At 45.1% G+C, this 19,706-nt stretch overlaps 1 protein-coding gene across 3 annotated transcripts in view; it reads left to right on the top strand.

Moving 5' to 3' along the window:
• The first annotated feature begins 2,482 nt into the window (after positions 1-2,482).
• The window catches only part of LOC141144893 (enoyl-CoA delta isomerase 2-like), a 101,740-nt gene continuing 84,516 nt past the window's right edge, over positions 2,483-19,706 (top strand). For 2 of the 3 annotated variants that reach the window (XM_073630986.1, XM_073630985.1), the window contains exon 1: positions 2,483-2,600. The gene's annotated coding sequence lies outside the window, so the exon portion shown is untranslated. The remainder of the gene's footprint in view (positions 2,601-19,706) is intronic. The other variant, XM_073630987.1, reaches the window with a different exon arrangement.

Genomic DNA, 19,706 nt, shown 5'->3' with positions numbered 1-19,706 from the left:
GTACAGGCCATGTGGCTGGGAGATTTCAATACTACCCTAAACCCTAATCTAGACAAAACCCATTTACACATGGCGCCACAATCTGCTAAACCTAACACTTGGTTTGCTAGACTTATTGGCAATTTCAATCTGGTCGACACTTGGAGATATAAATACCACTCCACCCGAGCATATTCGTGTTTCTCCTCCACTCAACACTATGTCCCGCATAGACTTCATACTTATGGCTCATGTACTTCTCCCTTGGCTAAAGCAAGCAGCCTTCTGTCCTATACTACTCTCTGATCACAGTCCATATTGGGTAACGTTAAGTATCCCTATTGATACACCACCTCGCAGGTGGCATCTAAACCCATTTAGGCTCTCCCTATTACCGGAGAATGATGATCTCATGAATAAATGGAAACTATACTTTTTAGAAAACGATCAGTCTGCTCCTCCTTCCGCAGTGTGGGATTCTTTTAAACTTTGTCAGAGCTACTCTGGTCTACCATATTAACCGACAAAAGGCTACCTCCGTGGCTGCCTTTGATAAGGTGGTGTCGGAGCTATCCTGTGCTGAAAAACAATATGTCACAAACCCCTCTCCTGCCCAAGCAACTTTGCTTAACCACTTCCCAACCGGCGCACGCCGATGTACGTTGGCAGAATGGCACGGCTGGGCAAATGGGCGTACAGGTACGTCCCCTTGAATTTGCCGCCGTGCCATCGTGTGTGCGCCGCGAGTGCTCCGTGAGTTGGTTCGTGGGTCCCGCGGACGCAATCGCCGCGGGGATACCTGCAATCGCCTCACGGAGAGGACGAACGGGGAGATGCTGATGTAAACAGCATCTCCCCGTTCTTCCTAGTGACAGTGTCACTGATCTCTGCTCCCCGTAATCGGGAGCAGAGATCAGTGATATGTCACAGCTAGCCCATCCCCCCTACAGTTAGAATCACTCCCTAGTACTGACTTAACCCCTCCCCGCCCTCTAGTGGTTAACCCCTTCACTGCCAGTGTCATTTATACAGGAATCAGTGCATTTTTATATTGATTTTTCATATTGACTTCGCCAGCGACCGGGAAGGAGGCGTTTTCTCAGAGCTCCTGTGACAGAGAACAGCGCCCTTTAGCGGAGTTATCTGACACTACAACGCAGATCTTTCATCGGAGAGAGATAGTTCCTCTCTTCTCCACACATATGGATATGCTCTGGTGGACTTTTTTAAAGGACTAGCGGTAACCCAACCAGGATGGAGATCGTGGAATCACAGAGGGGGACGATCGATTTCTGCCAGTGGATTTACATTCATATGCTCATTACCCCTGCAGGGGTTGGGCTTTTCGGTGAGTGGGGATACAATTGGGGGTTCCAGAGGAGGAGATCACATAATAACCACAACAATTCACACGGGATCCTTTGGAAGCAAAGACACTTCTCACAGATTTTTTCTTTTTTCTTTTTTATATATATAGAACTTTATTTTTGTTTGGACACTTATATCATTTGGGTCTTATTTTTGATAATTTTGGTGCACCATCACGTCAATTATTTATTACACCATTGATTCTAATTGTGCATTTTTTGGGTATACCTTATGCGTTTTTTTGGAATTTTTAAATCAGCACTAATATTACGCACATATTTATATATTATGTTCATTTTTGGGTGCATGTATTTCTTTTAGGACTATTTATACTCCAGCTTTATTTGCACTTGACTTTATAATATTACGTGATGTTTTACACATGTGGCATTTACACATGACATACTGTTTGTTTACTATTTACACATTTTTTTACAGTACTTCTCACATATTGTAACAATTTTTCTGGGGTACTATTTTAATTTCATTCACTTTTGAACAGCGCCACATTCCCCACGAGAGTTTTTTAATTTTGAAAAAACACAATATTTATTACTTTTTGCTATAATAAATATCCCTTTTTTTTAAAAAAAAAAAACTTTTTTGGTCAGTTTAGGCCGATATGTATTCTTCTACACATTTTTGGTAAAAAAAATCTCATTAAGAGTATATTGATTGGTTTGCGCAAAAGTTATAGCGTCTACAAAATAGGGGATAGATTTGTCATTTTTATTATTATTTATTTTTTTTTTTTTTACTACTAATGGTGGTGATCTGTAATTTTTGTCGTGACTGTGACATTGCGGCTGACAGATCGGACACTTTTGACACTATTTTGGGACCAGTGACATTTATAAAGCGATCGGTGCTATAAAAAATGCTATCCGAAATGTTGCATATGGTTCATTATTCCTTCTTTACTAGGTGCCACTTGTCTAGTGATATACTTAGGGGATGTCTGTACCCCAACTCTAAGTTCTTTATTGTGTATGTATTTATTATTTTGCACGCTTAATGTGGTACTGTATATGTACAATATTATTTCATGTACATAAATAGTTTTCCTTATTAAAATATCTGTTTGGATGTTGATTGCCTCTTTAAATAAGAAACTGTGGCCCCTTTAAGAAATCTTTATTCCTCCTCCCCTTTTGTTTTACTCTTTGGTCTGTGTTACAAGGCTAAAGGCTACAACTCCGGAAAAAGAGTGCAGTGCTGTAATGATCCAACACACAAAGTAAAGACTTTTAAAGGTGAGTAAGAAAACTTTGATAACTTTATACTGATCAGTATACCTCATGTGGGGCTGACAAACACCTTGTTTCAAAGAAGGGTCTTCCAGAAGGAAGGATAGTTTTTCCCTTTTGTCATAAACTGAGTTTTGTATTAATAGTTTGGATGTCAGGAATAGTTGCTATACTGAACTGTCAGCTGGAAGGTGCACAGATTCCTTGTCTCTTTGCTCAGATAAGGGACACATTATTAGGAAAGTTTGACACTGGGCACATTTAGATAGGAGATTCTTCTTATAACAGTGACAGCTATAGCTAATGTGTATTATAGCCAATATATTCTATAAATTACCAGCTACAATTCCTATGATATTGTTTTAGGGCACATACACACAATGGTTCTTGAGCTGCGGTAATTTGCCTAGATCAACGCAGGTTCAGGGCAAGGGCACAATAAAAACAGTTGTTGTCTACGTGCCCTTTTTACACCATTCGGGTGCAGTGGTGTGCGTTATGTAAAAATGCAGCATGTATGCAAAAAGATTAAAAATGTTACATTGGTACCATCACACAATTTCTTCCTTGTCAAAAGTTTTTATTAATCAAATGTTCAATGACAAGAATAATAACAGTATATAGTAGAGAATATTAACAACATAAGAAAGCTGATTAATATATAAACTGTGAATATAAAGATATGTATGTAATAATTATACAAACATTTGATTATTCAAATAAGTCTAGGGGTTTAGTATGGGTTTATATACCAAAAAAAATGCATACTGTAATATTGAGTAAAACCCTTTATATATATATTATAGTTTAATGGGAAATAATATTTATATTTGATACAATAATGAGTTTTAAAAGAAAGGTAAAGTACGAAAAGTGAAGAAAGAAAGAGGAGAAAAAAAGGTGAAGTCCACAGGGTCGACCCAAAAACCAGCTCATGTTACATTCTAGCTGTATGGATATTCAAGTATCCATGAATTGAAATATATTGTCTCCTAAGCAATTAGATACTCAAATAACTAAGTATACGAGTATTTAATACGTAAATCAGCTACCATGGAAGAAGAACGGATTCATTAAATGTTGGTGGGAAGTGATATTTTATCCAGGGGTACCATATTTTTTCAAATATGGGAAGTTGGTCTCTTTCAATCGCTATTATTTTAGCGTGAGACATGGAAGTGTTCAATTTGTTTTTTGTCTCAGCCATCACCAGGACAGGGGACCTCCATGCCCTTGCAATCGTTTGTTTTGCAGCTGTGAGAAGTTGAACAAATGGTTTGAATTGATTGTGTGTTATAAAATTTGGATTCAGATTGAGTATTGCCATGGCTAGATCTGGTTGTATTTTTTGTTTAAACATTCTGGATGCAATTTCAAAAATTTCTATCCAATAGGTTTGAGCTATTGGACAGGACCACCATATGTGTAGATGTGTACCCGGATCAGAGCAACCTCGAAGCATTGAGCTGAATGGTTAGGTGCAAATTTGGCTACTCTAGAGGGTACCAGGTATATGATATTTGGTGATAGGATTGCACAAACCCTGTCTGTCTTTGGGGTGAAGCCATAACAGGCTTGAGATTGAGAGAGGGTCACACTCTGATGCTTCTATGATCACCCATAAAGGGATTTCCTGTGCTGCGTGGGATTTTGCAAGATTGGCAATATGTGCTGCTTTATAATAATTTGCAAAATTGAGGAAGCCAAGGCCTCCTCTTATTTAGGGAGATATAAAGTATGTAGGGGAATATGTGGTTTGGAGGAACCCCAAACAAATGTTGTTGTTCTTTTCTGGATTATTCTTAGATAGTAGGAAGGAATTTGGATTGGTAGGACTCTTAACAGGTATAACAGTTTTGGTAAAATTGTCATTATTATTGCATTGATTTTACCTAACCATGACAATGGGAGGTTAGACCACTGTCCTAGTAAGGTTGTTATCTGTTTCAATATAGGGGAGTAATTAGTCGAGAAGAGGTCAGAATAAGAGGCTGTCAAATGAATACCATGGTAAGGTATTGATTTTTCCACCCAAGTGAATGGAAGCGCATTTTTTGCTGAAATGATTTCCATCTTAGAGAGGGATATATTAAGGGCCAGGCATTTCTTAGGATTGATTGAGAGGCCAGAAAATGTTGCAAATTAATTGAGAATGGGCAAGAGATTAGGACCTGATACTTGTGGTGATGACAGGAATAACAAATGATCATCTGCAAACATACAAATCTTGTGTTGATGTCCCCCCTGTCTCTATACCGGTTATCGTTGGGTTTGTTCTAATATGCTGGTCTAAAGGTTCGAATAACAGGGGGGAGAGTGGACATCCTTGGCGCATACCCCTCTTGACATCAAAAGAATCAGATCTTTATCCTGCATATTTTATGTATGCTTTGGGGTTGTCAAAGTGCTGTGATCCATTGTATAAAATGTGGGCCAAAACCCCATTTCTGTAAAGTATATTGTAGGTATGGCCAGGATATGGAATCAAAAGCTTTTCTGATATCAAGGGAAAGGAAGCATGTGGGGACGTGTCGGGTTTTAGCAATATGTGCTAAGAGAACTGCCCATCGTACATTATCACCAGCTTGGCGAGTTGGCATGAAGCCCACTTGATCTCTATGGATCAAGCTACCTATAATTTTATTAAGGCGTTTTGCTAGGATTTTTGCTAAAATTTTAATATCTAAATTTAGAAGGGAGATGGGGCGATAGTTTGTACAAGATGTGTCATCAGTGGAGGGCTTAGGGATCATGCAAATGATAGCCATTAATGATTCTTGCCTAAAGGAACGTCCGTCTAATATTACATTAAAGGTTTTGGCTAAGATGGGAGAAAGGGTTTCTGTAAATGTTCGATAGTATAAAGCCGAATATCCATCAGGACCTGGTCTTTTCTTCATTTTTAATTCTTTAATAGTGTTGGCTACATCTGGCGTGATAGGTTCTTCAAGTAAACTTTTTTGGTCTTGGCATAGTTCTGGTAGATTTATTTGTGAGAAAAAGGTGTCTGCTGCGTTTCAAAATCAAAATCGTTCGTTGACGCATGCAAAGATGCTAAATGAGAATGGAATTTGTGAACTATTTTGATAGGATTACTAATGAATATTAGTGAATACATCTTTTGACAGTTTCAAGCGGACTGATTTGAACAATTTATTTAATGAGTTAAGAGTGCACGCCAGGTATGTCCCTGGTTTGTTAGAATTCATGAAAAAGTTATGTCTAGATCGTTTAAAAGATTTATCCACAGATTCTGTTAGGAATAGATCATATGCTATGCAGGCTTTATCTAGTCGAGTTTTCGTTATTGAGGATGGATTATCTTGAAAAGATGTAAAAGCGGTATTGAATTCAGATTCTAATTTACGAGCAAGAATTTTGCGTTCACGTTTAAATAATGCAAATTGCCTCTGAATTATACCACGCAGCACAGATTTGTGAGCTTCCCAAAGTGTTAGTGATGGGATATCTGGGCTAATGTTGATTGATAGATATTCTTTTAAAGCTTAATCAATAAGTTTGCGATGGTTTGGATGTTTAAGCATAATATCTGGAAGGTACCAAGTGGTATCATGTCCCTTAGGTATAGTGGAAGCAATGGTGGTGAACACTGCAATGTGATCCGACCATGGGATTGGAATTATGTCAGCTGTGAGTATTTCTGGCAGCATGTCAGCAGTTAAAAATATGTGATCGATTCGAGAGAATGTTTGCTGAGGATGTAAATAATAAGTATATCTTCGTTTCATTGGATTATTTTCTCTCCAAGAATCGACTAGGTTATCTTTAAACATGAGTTGGGAGAAGGATCATTTAAGTGGGTTTCTGGGTGAGGCGTATGGAGATTTGTCTAGAAATGGAAGGAGGACTTAATTGGAATCACCACACATTATTATAATTGTTCCTAATTTGTGGTTGTGTATTACCTGTGTGATAAAAATGCTGTTGGTTGTTTATTTGGTGCATAGTATGAGATAATAGTGATTGGAGTATCCATTATATGTCCAGTAAGGATTAAATAATGTCCCTCTGGGTATTTAAAGTGGGGTTCCACCCAAAAAAACAAAAATACATGAAAAATCCTAAAAAAAAACCCCAAAAAACATTTGGATATTTTTTTTTTTTTACTCACCTCTAAATGCCTGTTGCTAGGGGGTCCCTCGTAGTCTGCCCCTTCCAGTGCCTGGGCTGGTGACATCACTTCCCCCTCGGCACAGGAAGGGCTCTGCTCTGCTCCCTCCCTCCTGTCAATCATCTGGGACCCATTACAGGTCCCAGGTGACTGAGCGGCCAATCACGGCGCACGGCGCCGCTCGCGCATGCGCAGTGGGTGCCAGGCTGTGAAGCCACAGCCCGGCGCCCACAGTTGCAATGCCGGCGCCGCTGAACGGAGGGGGAGACGAGCGGGGCTTCGATCCTCCGCATCGCTGGACCCAGGGACAGGTAAGTGTCCAATTAAAAGTCAGCAGCTGCAGTATTTGTAGCTGCTGACTTTTAATTTTTTTTTTTTTACATGACCCCCTGGGTGGAACTCCTCTTTAATTTGCGATTGAAGAGTAAATGGGGTGGAGCGATGAAAAGCTACAAGAGTGTCCCTTTGTTTGGTTGTAGCTGAGGCTGTAAAAACTTGTGGATAGAAGTGAGACATAAATTTGGGAGTGGAGCTATTAGTAAAGTGTGTTTCTTGTAGGCGCACTATGTGTGCTTTCCGAGCATGAAAGGTTCGGAATGCTTTACTATGTTTCTGAGGAATATTAATACCCTGAACATTCAGGGAAAGAATGTTAAATGGTGCCATGATATCTGATAAAGGAGATGGTACTTACCAATTTGCATGTAGTGCTGGTCGGATGAGACAACCTATGTGGACTTGGAAGATAGAGTAGAAAACAGTAAAGTCTGAAGAGGAGAAAAAATTTAAAACATAAAAGATTAGATAATATACACTTGGATTAGACCTAAAGAAAGGTACAAGAATTGCCCGTGACAGGGGATAAAAATCCCCTTCGGGGGAAGGGTGCTTCCGTCGGGCTTCCACATATTATAAGTGAAAGAACGAGGGAGGCGAAGTAAGGCACACGGATCTTCCGTGTGTGGGAGAAGAATGCTATAATAAGAACATCGTAAAGATGTTCATGCTTTTGAGCCCCTTGGCATAAAATAATTATTGAGTCAATAGTCCCAGATGTTCCAGGGAAGAAATATTATTAAATATGGTTAAATATGGTCTATATGAGAATAGACATGACAGGATTGTAGATGGAAGGATTGGAAAAAGGGTCAAGAGGATAGGAAAATGGGAGAGGAAATAGGTAAGGGGGTGCTTGAACAATCCTGAAGGTGTGGCTAAGAATTGAGGATTACTTCTTCCTAATAGCCAAAAAGGAATTCATTAATGAAGTAATAATATAAGAGGGCTCAGGGGGATGCAGTGGAGTGGAATCAGTCCTCCACTCCGGTCTTCCACATAGTGCAGGATACGACCGACACCAAAGGTGTAATTTCCCAATGCTATAACATGCTATTGTTGTCGTTCCTAGAGGGGCACCCCACGAGGGCAGTGACACAGTGGGAAACAGATTTGGGGCCCATTGGAGGGGCATTGTGGGAAGAGGCCCTGCAGACAGCAGGGCCAATCCTGGCTGGGGTGCACAGGGTGCAGTGCACCCAGGCGCCACAGAGGTGGGGACGCTGTCCGCTGAGTGCTCCCCTCCCTCCTCCTCTCCTTGTCCGTAGGCAGCTCTCTCTAACGGTCACCGCCACTGCCGTGCCCACCATCCCCCCTTCCTCCTCCTGTCAGAGGAGGAGAGCAAGACAGCCGGAGACTAGAGCGGCTGTCTCTGTGTTCAGAGAGAGACCAGCTGCGGCCGCGCAGTGACGTCATGGGGGGGCGGGGCGGCCCAAGCCCGACATGTTCCACTTCTCCTGTGTGTAACTTCGAGTCCCGCCTGCTGCCCAAGCCTGAGCTCTGTTCTTCACCCGGGCGGCGCGGCTGCACACCGTCCTCTCCTCTCCAGCTGCCACCCGGGTGTTTTTAATTAGCCTAATGGAGGGGGGTCTGTACTAATGTAGGGGGGGTGATTTGTCCTGGGTGGTCTGTACTAATGTAGGGGGGTGGTTTGTCCTGGTGGTCTGTACTAATGTAGGGGGGGGTGATTTGTCCTGGGGGTCTGTACTAATGTGGGGGGGTGATTTGTCCTGGGGGGGTCTATACTCATGTAGGGGGGTGATTTGTCCTAGGGGTCTGTACTAATGTAGGGGGGTGATTTGTCCTGGGGGGGTCTGTACTAATGTGGGGGGTGATTTGTCCTGGGGGTCTGTATACTAATGTAGGGGGGTGGTTTGTCCTGGGGGGTCTATACTAATATAGGGGGGTAATTTGTCCTGGGGGTCTGTACTAATGTAGGGGGAGTGATTTGTCATGGGGGTCTGTACTAATGTAGGGGGGGTGATTTGTCATGGGGGGTCTGTACTAATGTAGGGGGGTGATTTGTCCTGGGGGGTCTGTACTAATGTAGGGGGGGTGATTTGTCATGGGGGGCTGTACTAATGTAGGGGGGGTGATTTGCCCTGGGGGTCTGTACTAATATAGGGGGGTGGTTTGTCCTGGGGGGTCTATACTAATGCAGGGGGGTGATTTGTCCTGGGGGGGTCTATACTAATGCGGGGGGGTGATTTATCCTGGGGGGTCTGTGCTAATGTAGGGGGGGTGATTTGTCCTGAGGGGTCTGTACTAATGTGGGGGGTGATTTGTCCGGGGGGGTTTGTACTAATGTAGGGGGGATGATTTGTCCTGGGGGGTCTGTACTAATGTAGGGGGGGTGATTTGTCATGGGGGGCTGTACTAATGTAGGGGGGGTGATTTGCCCTGGGGGTCTGTACTAATATAGGGGGGTGGTTTGTCCTGGGGGGTCTATAGTAATGTAGGGGGGTGATTTGTCCTGGGGGGGTCTATACTAATGCGGGGGGGTGATTTGTCCTGGGGGGGTCTGTGCTAATGTAGGGGGGGTGATTTGTCCTGGGGGGGTCTGTGCTAATGTAGGGGGGGTGATTTGTCCTGGGGGGGTCTGTACTAATGTGGGGGGTGATTTGTCCGGGGGGGTTTGTACTAATGTAGGGGGGATGATTTGTCCTGGGGGGTCTGTACTAATGTAGGGGGGTGGTTTGTCCTGGGGGGGTCTGTACTAATATAGGGGGGGGTGATTTGTCCTGGGGGTCTAAACTAATGTAGGGGGGTGATTTGTTCTGGGGGTCTGTACTAATGTAGAGGGGGTGGTTTGGGGAGGAGTTGGTAAGATGACCACGCCCACGTGGGGGCGCCAGAAATATTTCTGCACCCAGGCGTCTGTGACCCTAGGATCGGCCCTGGCAGGCAGTTAACACATGCTCATTGAATGTGGCACAAAAAGTGTCCCAGTTATATATATTACTGAGAGTACATTATACACCCGTAAAGCTATACAAAATGGGCAAAATACTTGACCCACTGTGCGGTAGGTGCAGAGCGGCGCCTGGAGATTTGATTCACCTCCTCTGGCGTTGTCCGAAGCTCCACAGATACTGGACGGAGGTTCTGGCTACACTGAATCAGGTGTTCCAGACCAATGTTCCTCTTGACCCAAAGAGCTGCTTGTTGGGGATTCTGGAGGGGGCAATAGCGGAGGAGGTGACAAGACTTGCCTTTGCCAAAGCTCTGTTCCAGGCTAGGAAAACGATCCTTATGAGCTGGAAATCAGCTGCACCACCAAAGACTAAGGCATGGATACAACACATGGGTAAAACACTCATAATGGAAAAGTACATATATCAGAATAGGGGAAACCCTGGCAAATTTGACAAAATGTGGGACGCTTGACTTGACACACCAGGAATAAGCCCCGCAGAGTTGGTACAAATGAGGCTGCTACGGGGGGTATAGGCACAAAATGTGTAAGATACCCAGTTAGATTTTGTAATACTCCCGGGAATACGGAAAAGTTGCTAATGGGTAGATATATGGCACAGACAGTGATAAATTTGATGGCGTATATAAGAAAGTACTACAGTATGTGTAGAAGCTAAGTTCACTTAAAATGTTGACAAATGTAACTATGGAATATATGATGGAGAATCCTAGATATGAACAACGTGTATTGTGTTTCATGTTTGAATATGTTGTTTGTTTATGTGAGCAATAAAAACCTTTTGATTAAAAAAAAAAATAATAATAATAAGATAAGAACCTTCAAAACAACTTAAGGTACCTAATATATGAATTACTTACTCAAGAAAATAATATACTATCTTCATATGTAACGATAGTATGTCGGTTGACAATAAATGATGAACTAAAATTAATTGACATTAAACACCTGGTCTGTAATGAGGCCAAATATGTTCTTGAATATATATTGATAATTTGAGGTTATGTGAATCAGTGAAATTCGAAACATATAGAGATTAGGTTAGGAAGTGCAAGACGTCTTAGGGAATATAATAATAGATAAAGTAGCCAATCAGGGAACTATTAGGAGAGAAAATACAACATTGATACGTATCCTGTATTCAGTTTAGAAGTAGTCTATAAAGACTCAATAAAGGCTACAAGAAGGATAAAAGAGTAGTAAGGAATTCCTTATTGATGATTATTGTCAGTCCATAGAGTCTTCTTGGTTTTGTGGAGGAGAGGCAAATCGACCTCTCTTGTGAGATTGGTGGATGTGGATGCCATTTTTCATAGTGATGTGGGTGGAATTGTTGGTGGGTGATGGTGATTTTGAGGCAGATTTGGAAGAAGGTTCAGTCAAGCGTAGGTTTAGAAGGGTTTGTTGAAGCTCTCCAGGAGATCTGCAGGTGTATTTAGAGCCGTTGTGGGTAAAGGGAATGGAAAATGGAAAACCAAACTGATAGATGATTTTGTGGCGCTGTAGTTCCATTAGTAGCGGTTTCATTGTATAGAGAATGGGAAAAAGCCGCGCTCAGGATAAAGTAAAAAAGGTTGCTGCCTCCCCTAATAGGGCTTCTTTAAGGGGGCTCTAGATATATAGCAGACAGACAAGAATTGGGGTCAAATGGCACTACCTGTTGACTAAGGGTACAAAAGAAAAAGGGGCTGTGACCGCAGGTGTAGAGTATGCAATAAAACTAAACACCTGACATCCTAGCCTAGATGTTAAGGCAAGCCTCCTATGGGGGTAATACCTAAAATTATGTGCAGGTGTGTAGGGCATACGCCCTCACAATACGTGCAAGTGAGCAGATACACAGTGTAACTCCTATAAGTAAATTACACCAGAATCCTGCCTAGAGGTTCCTGGTGGGTGTATATATACATTAATGTGATATACCAACATGTAGTGACAAAAATATGTGTACCATGGGTAAATCAATCATACCAATTACCCTAAAGAAAAAAGAAAAAAAAGAAAAGAATATACTGTGCAAAGATGCATATATAGTGTCTCAGTACTTTCATGTAACATCTAAAGATCCATAACGTACGTTTATTCAATCAAAAAAATATAATAATGTCCAAAAGTGTTGCATCCAAAACACCAAAAATAATAAATTGCAAGAAAAAAATATAGTAAAAATAAATGTACAAAAACCAGAGATGTGGCAAAGTCCAAAAATATCAGAAGTCAAAACACCACCGTAAAAAACATATATACATCTATATATGTAAGTGAAAAATATATGACAGTTCCCGTGTAGATAGTCATCAGGTTGTGCACATAAATATATCAGAAACCATCACAGGTGACTTTTGTGCTTGCAGTATCTCCAGGTGACTTGTGTGCTCCCCCTCAAGGGTCCCCACTCAACGGACCCTGTCGCCCCCGCAGGGGTAGTGTACATGTAGTTACACTCTGTTTAACCGGTTCAGCCAGGTGTCCGCTTTATAGGCTCCAAAGACGTCCCTTAGACTCCAGGTTAGATGGGCGTGAGCATTAGTGCATTCCAACGATGCTGCCTTGGAAGGATTGGGATTTCCTCTGAACATGTAGTGCGGGCTTAGCTGGCTCCATACAGTCTGCCTTCATCTTTTCTGCCTCTATGCCTTTCATCTTTTCCATGAGGGCATACTGCATGGAGCCAGCTAGGTATTTTCAGGTATTTACAAAAACATATTCAAGCTGATGGACAAGGGACCAAAAGTAATTGGACAATTGAATCAAAAGCTGTTTCATGGCCAGGTGTGGGCTACTCAATTATTTCTTCATCAATTAAGCAGGTAAAAGGTCTGGAGTTGATTCAAATGCCCCGTACACACGGTCGGACTTTCAGACGTAAAATGTGCGATCGGAGCTTGTTGTCGGAAATTCCGACCGTGTGTAGGCTCCATCGTACAGTTTCCTTCGGAATTTCCTTTGCACAAAATTTGAGATCTGGTTCTCAAATTTTCCGACAACAAAATCCGTACACGTAAATTCCGATCGTGTGTACACAATTCCGATGCACAAAGTGCCACGCATACTCGGAATCAAGCAGAAGAGCAGCACTGGCTATTGAACTTCATTTTTCTCGGCTCGTCGTACGTGTTGTACATCACCGCATTCTTGACGTTCGGAAATTCAGACAACTTTGTGTGACCGTGTGTATGCAAGACAAGTTTGAGCCAACATCCGTCGGAAAAAATCCATGGATTTTGTTGTCGGAATGTCCGATCAGTGTCCGATCGTGTGTACGGGGCATAAGTGTGGTATTTGCATTTGGAATCTATTGCTTTGAACCTACATCATGCGTTCAAAGGAGCTGTCAATGCAAGTGAAAGAGGCCATTGTAAGGCTTTAAAAACAAACAAATCCATCAGAGAGATAGCAGCAACATTAGAAGAGGCCAAAGCAACAGTTTGGTAAATTCTGAGGAAAGAAGAAAGCACTGGTGAGCTCAGCAACATAAAAAGGCCTGGAGGTCCACGGAATCAACAGCAGTGGATGATCACAAGATCCTCTCTGTGGTAAAGAAAAAAACATTGACAACATCCAGACAAGTGAAGGAAACTCTCTAGGAGGTGGATGTATCATTGTCAAAGTCTACAATCAAAAGAAGACTTCACAAGAGCAAATACAGAGGGTTCACCACAAGGAGCAAACCATTCATAAGCCTGAAGAATAGAAAAGACATATTAGACTTTGCCAAAAAACATCTAAAAAAGCCAGACCAGTTCTGGAAAAGCATTCTTTGGAAGGATGAAACTAAGATTAATCTGTACCAGAGTGATGGGAAGAAAAAAGTGTGGAGAAGGCTTGGAACAGCTCATCATCCAAAGCACACAACGTCATCTGTAAAACATGGTGGAGGCAGTGTGATGGCATGGGCATGCATGGCTTCCAGTGGCACTGGGTCATTGGTGTTTATTCATGATGTGACAGAAGACAGAAGCAGCCGGATGAATTCTGCATTGTTTAGAGATACACTGTCAGCCCAGATTCAGCCAAATGCAGCAAAATACAGATCGACAATGATCCAAAGCACACTGCAAAAGCAACCTAGGAGCTTTTGAAGGAAAAGAAGTGGAATATTCTGTAATTGCCGAGTCAAATACCTGATCTCAACCCAATTGAGCATGCATTTCACTTGCTGAAGGGAAAACTAAAGGCAGAAAGACCCACAAACAAAGAAGACAGCTGCAGTTAGAGCCTGGCAAAGCAACATAAAGGAGGAAACCCATGTCCATGGGTTCCAGACTTCAGGCAGTCATTGCCAGTAAAGGATTCTCAACAAAATATTAAAAATTAATATTTTATTTATGATTATATTAATTTGTCCAATTACATTTGAGCCCCTGAAAAAGGGGGGACTGTGTATAAAAATGGTTGCAGTTACTAAAATTTATACTTGATATTTATGTTCAACCCCTTGAATTAAAGATGAAAGTCTGTACTTCAAATTAATTTGGATTGTTTTGTTTTAATTTTATTCTGGTGGCATACAGAGCCAAAAGTATGAAAATTGTGTCCAAATCTATATGGACCTAACTGTATATGATACAATAGTATAGCATGTAGGGAGGAGGCAGTCAGACGAGAGGGCCAACCAAAGTCCCCCCCAAGGATGAATATGGGGACGCATTTATATAATAAAGGCATCTCCGCCTAAGGAGACCCGCAAGGCTGCTCTTCTGGCATATTCCAGGCCTTGCTAGGGAGGAGGAGACACACTATAGACGGACACCTTTTTGGATGCCCACAAGCAAAGGTCCTTTTTTTCCAGCACATTAGAGCGACTCATCTGGAAGGATACCCTCTTTCAGACACAGACCAAGGCTTCCTGGACACTACTCATAGGACTAATGCCTATATAAATATACCCTGTAACAGGGGAGGGCTGGCAGCCTTAGGCCATCAGCTCAGCCTCATCAGTGCCCATCAATGCAGTCTGTTCAGTGCCCATCAATGCAGTCTGTTCAGTGCCCATCAATGCAGTCTGTTCAGTGCATGGGGATTAGAGAGCGGAGAGCCGCTGGATTACACAGAATGGACATCTCCCGCTTACCCAGCCTGCCGCTGTCATACGAAGTCCCACCTCCTGGACTGGCTCCTATGATAGACGTCATCAGTGTGCTGTCTATCATAGGAGCCAGTCCAGAAGGCGGGACTTCGTATGACAGCCGCCACCAGGTAAGCAGGAGATGCCTGCTCTGTGTAGTCTGGCGGTGCTCGCCAACCCCCCCCCCCCCGAGGCAGCCCAATGGGACTCATGGAAGGGTCGGGCCTGGGCGCCTTCCCACTGCCCCAGCTCGCGGTGCACCCACCCTGGATCGGCCATGCAAAGCGTGGACAAAACCGGGGACAGACTGCCCCAGGAAACCAGGGATGTCTGGTCACCCTAGGCTACTTTCCAGCAGGCTCCATAAGCTATGGCCACTGACATGTGGGTCCTGCTGGCCATGGCCTGTGGGTCCTGCTGGACGCTGGCCTGTAGATTCTACTGGCCACTGACCTATGGGTCCTGCTGGGAGCTGGCCGTGGGTTGTGGGTCCTGCTGGCCATGGCCAGCTTCTAGCAGGATCAACAGGCCATGGCCAGCTCCCAGCAGGCCCCCAGTGTCGAGGGCTATTTTGAGGTTACTGGGTGGGCGCTGCCTGGGGCAGGGACAGTAGGGTCTATGGGGGGGTAGATGGGGTGTGGGGTTAAGCTGCGGGCGTCAGGGTATCTCACCTCAGCGATGGCAGCTGCCCGTGTCAGCTCAGCAGGTCCTTGCACGGCCTCCTCTGTCCTGGGGTCAAGTAAACTTGCAGCCCGAGCCAGTCACGTGGGTCCCGACTCCCTGGCATGCCCTGCTGCCTTTGCCTGCCTCCATGATCTGGGAGTCGTAGTTTCATGGCTGCGTTGCGCTGCTCTCAGTTCTCTACCCACCGGGAGCTTGAGCGCGCGTGGAGTACAACCAGGGGTATATCATGAAATCAATGGGCCCCTGTGCGACATCCAAAGTGGGCCCCTATGCAGTGTGAAAGGCGAAGTGCGCTGTTGCAAAAAGTGGGCATGGTTTAAGTTGCACTAAATTGTGGGCGTGGCTTAAAGGGGTGTGGTTAAAAAGAGTCTGAGATGACTTACATGGTTCAGAATGTGGTAATGTTAAATAGGGAGTACCTGGGTCCTGGCCCTGCTGAGTGACTCCAATCATCAGCACCAGGACCCAGGTACTCCAACTGCCATTATGTACACCTGGGCTGGGGGGTCTCCCTTTCCAAAGAAACATGTGTGCCACTCCATTCAGCAGGGCCAAGACCCAGGTACTACCACTGCCACTCTATACACCTGAACTAGCTGGGGGGGCTCTCTTACCAAAGAAACTTGTGTGTGTGTGTGCCACTCCACTCAGCAGGGCCACCAGGTATTCACGAGTCTGCCAGTCCCAGCCGCCACAGTCACCACCGCGTCAATACAGGCTGGAGCAGCTTCCAATCCAGTCCTCATGTCGGCACCCAGCTTTCTCTTTTCACAGCTCCGCCCTTGCAATTTGTAGAGTGCGCCAATGCCAGGACAAGATCATCCAGTGCCCAGGGCAAACCCCCATATACCCCCTTCTAGCACAAATCCCCCCCTCTCAGCACAAATCATCACTCCCCACATCCCCCTTACAACATATATTCCCCTAAAACCCCTCCAGCCCCCCTTTCAGCACAAATCCTCACCCTTATATAACCCCTTCCAGTACAAATCCCCCTTCTCAGTACAAACCCTTGCCTCTGCCTCCTTTCCTAGCGCAAATCCCCCCTCTTAGCAGAAATCTTCCCCCATCTCTCCCTCCCACCAGCATAAATCCCCCTCTCAGCACAAATCCTCCCCAATTTCCCCCTCCCAGCATAAATCCTCTCCCATCTCCCTTCCCAGAATACACACCCCCTCTTAGCAAAAATCCTCCCACCTCCCCCTCCCAGAATAAATCCCCCTTAGAAAAAATCCTCCCCCATATTCCCCTCCCAGCATAGATCCCCCTCTCATCACAAATCCTCTCCCATCTCCCTCTCCAAGAATAAATTCCCCCTCTTAGCAAACATCCTCCCCCCATCTCCCCCTCCCAGCAGAAATCCACCCTCTCAGCAAAAATCCCCCATCTCAAACCTGTGCCTCCTTCTCTCCCTTCCCAGAACAACCCCCTCCCCCCCAGCTCCTTCTCTTGTTCTGTAAGAGCAGCCTGATATGCTGAGACTTGTAGTGCCCTAGACTACAGGGGACTGAAGAATGGTAGCCCACTCTGATGGGACTTTTAGTGCCCTCTGTGGGGGACTGAGGATTCCTCAGTCCCCCACAGTCTAGGGCACTACAAGTCCCAGCATAGGAGGCTTCCATATCTCAGTGCCCAACAGAGGACACTACAAGTCCCAACAGAGTGGGCTGCCACCAGTCCTCCACACACAGCATGAGGAGACTGCACAGCCTTGCCTTCCACCCCCCGACACTCATTCCTTAGCTGCCATACACTCCTCCCCCCTCTTCCCTTACAATGGTGTCCTCGGCTCCTGTCTGCCCTTCTCTGGAGTCTGGGCAGCATGTTTTGCTGCATGGTGGGGCAGTGGGTGGGATTTCCCCTTGTCTGAAGACGCATCCTGGCTCCCAGACCCCAGCACAGCACACAATGCTGCAGATCATTCCGCCACTGGTCAGGAACCTCACTGGCTGTGGGCAGCGGTGGCAGCCGGATCTACAGAGTGGGCATCGGCGGATGCGGCCGCCGACTTCCTCAGAGAAAAAAAATCATCAATTGGCAGCGGGCGGCCGCTGGCCATTTTGCATATAAGTTGGAACGGCCTGGGGGAAAATTGCCACCCTGCCCCCCGGCCCAGCCCGCCCCTGCCCTGTACCCAATGCTAACTATAAGCTACTCTTTTAACTACAAGGATACTATACCTATGCCTTTGCAGACAATTGGATACCTACCTGTTTATTCTTATGCAGCGTACACACGACCGGACTTTCCTGGCAGACTAGGTCCGACGGTCTTCCCAATGGACTTCCGGCGGACTTCTGACAGACTTTCTAAACGGACGGACTTGCCTATACACGATCGGACTTTCCGGCAGACTAGGTCCGCCGATATTCCCAACGGACTTTCGATGGAGTTACGGCGGACTTTTCGAATAAACGGACTTGCCCACACATGGACAAGTCCGTTCATTTTGAACGTGACTCTGGTACGACAGGACTAGAAAAGGAAGTCAATCTCGCCACTTTTATCGGCGAGATTGACACCTTGCAGGCCCCGTCGCAGGGTATACCAGGCCCTTAGGTCTGGTATGGATTTTATGGGGAACCCCTTACGCCGAAAAAACGGCGTGGGGGTCCCCCCAAAATCCATACCAGACCCTTATCCGAGCATGCAGCCCGGCCGGTCAGGAAGGGGGGTGGAGATGAGCGAGCGCCCACCCCCCCATGTTGAGGGCATGCGGCCTGGTACGGTTCAGGAGGGGGGGCGCTCGCTCGTCCCCACCCCCTTTCCTGACCGGCAGGGCTGCATGCTCGGATAGGGGTCTGGAATGGATTTTGGGGGGACCCCACGCCGTTTTTTCAGCGTAGGGGGTTCCCCTTAAAATCCATACCAGACCTAAGGTAAATGTGCTTTTCCTATTGCAGTGAGTGCGAGATGTAGCACCCTATCGCCGAGAACCAGCGCGATAGGATCACGCTGGAAACATTCTCGCGGGTAGGTGCTGTAGTTGCCCTTGCGTCGTATTTGGTCCATCGGACCAGCATACAGACGAACGGGCTTTCCGTTAGGAACTGAGTTCCGGCGGGAAGATTTGAAGCAAGTCTAAAGTCCGTCGGAAGTCCGATGCAGCCCACACACAGTCGGATTGTCCGCCGGATTCGGTCCGTCGGACCAGTCCGGTCGAGAAGTCCACCCGTGTGTACGCCGCATTAGGCGGAGACGCCTTTAACCACTTGCTTACTGGGCACTTAAAGCCCCTTCCTGCCCAGGCCAATTTTCGTCTTTCAGCGCTGTCACATTTTGAATGACAATTGCGCAGTCATGCTACACTGTACCCATACAGTATGAAACTGTTATAATTTTTTTTCACACATATAGAGATTTCTTTAGGTGGTATTTAATCACTACTGGGGTTTTTATTTTTTGCTAAACAAACAAAAAAACACTGAAAATTTTGAAAAAAAGGTTTCATAGTTTGTTATAAAATTTTCCAAACAGGTAATTTTTCTCCTTCATTTGCGCTGATGAGGCTGCAAACTGATCGGCACTGATAGGCGGCACTGATCAGGAGGCACTGATAGGTGGCACTGGTAGGTGACACTGATAGGTGGCACTGATTGGCAGCACTGGTGGGCACTGCTTAGCAGTACTTATGAGCACTGGTAGGTGGCACTGATGAGGCAGTGGCTCTCTGTGTGGGGAACCGATGTCCCGTTTATACAAGCCGGTAATCGGCTTTTTTTTTTCTCCTCGCGCTGTCATCTGAGGGAAAAAAAAGTCGATTGCCGGTTTCTGTTTACATCATGTAAACAGATGTCATTGGCTGACAGCTGGTTACATGATAAGGGGCCAGGATCGGGCGTGAAGAGGTTAATACATAAGTGTGTCCCCGTATTCATCCTTGGGGGGGACTTGAGTTGGTCCTCTCCTCGGACTGCCTCCTCCCTAGGTGCTCTACTATTGTATCATATACGTTAT

Source organism: Aquarana catesbeiana, linkage group LG05, assembly GCF_042186555.1.
Source record: "Aquarana catesbeiana isolate 2022-GZ linkage group LG05, ASM4218655v1, whole genome shotgun sequence".
NCBI classification, from domain to species: Eukaryota; Metazoa; Chordata; class Amphibia; order Anura; family Ranidae; genus Aquarana; species Aquarana catesbeiana.
Note: the sequence above shows the minus strand (reverse complement) of the source record. Positions and strands in the feature narration are given on the sequence as shown.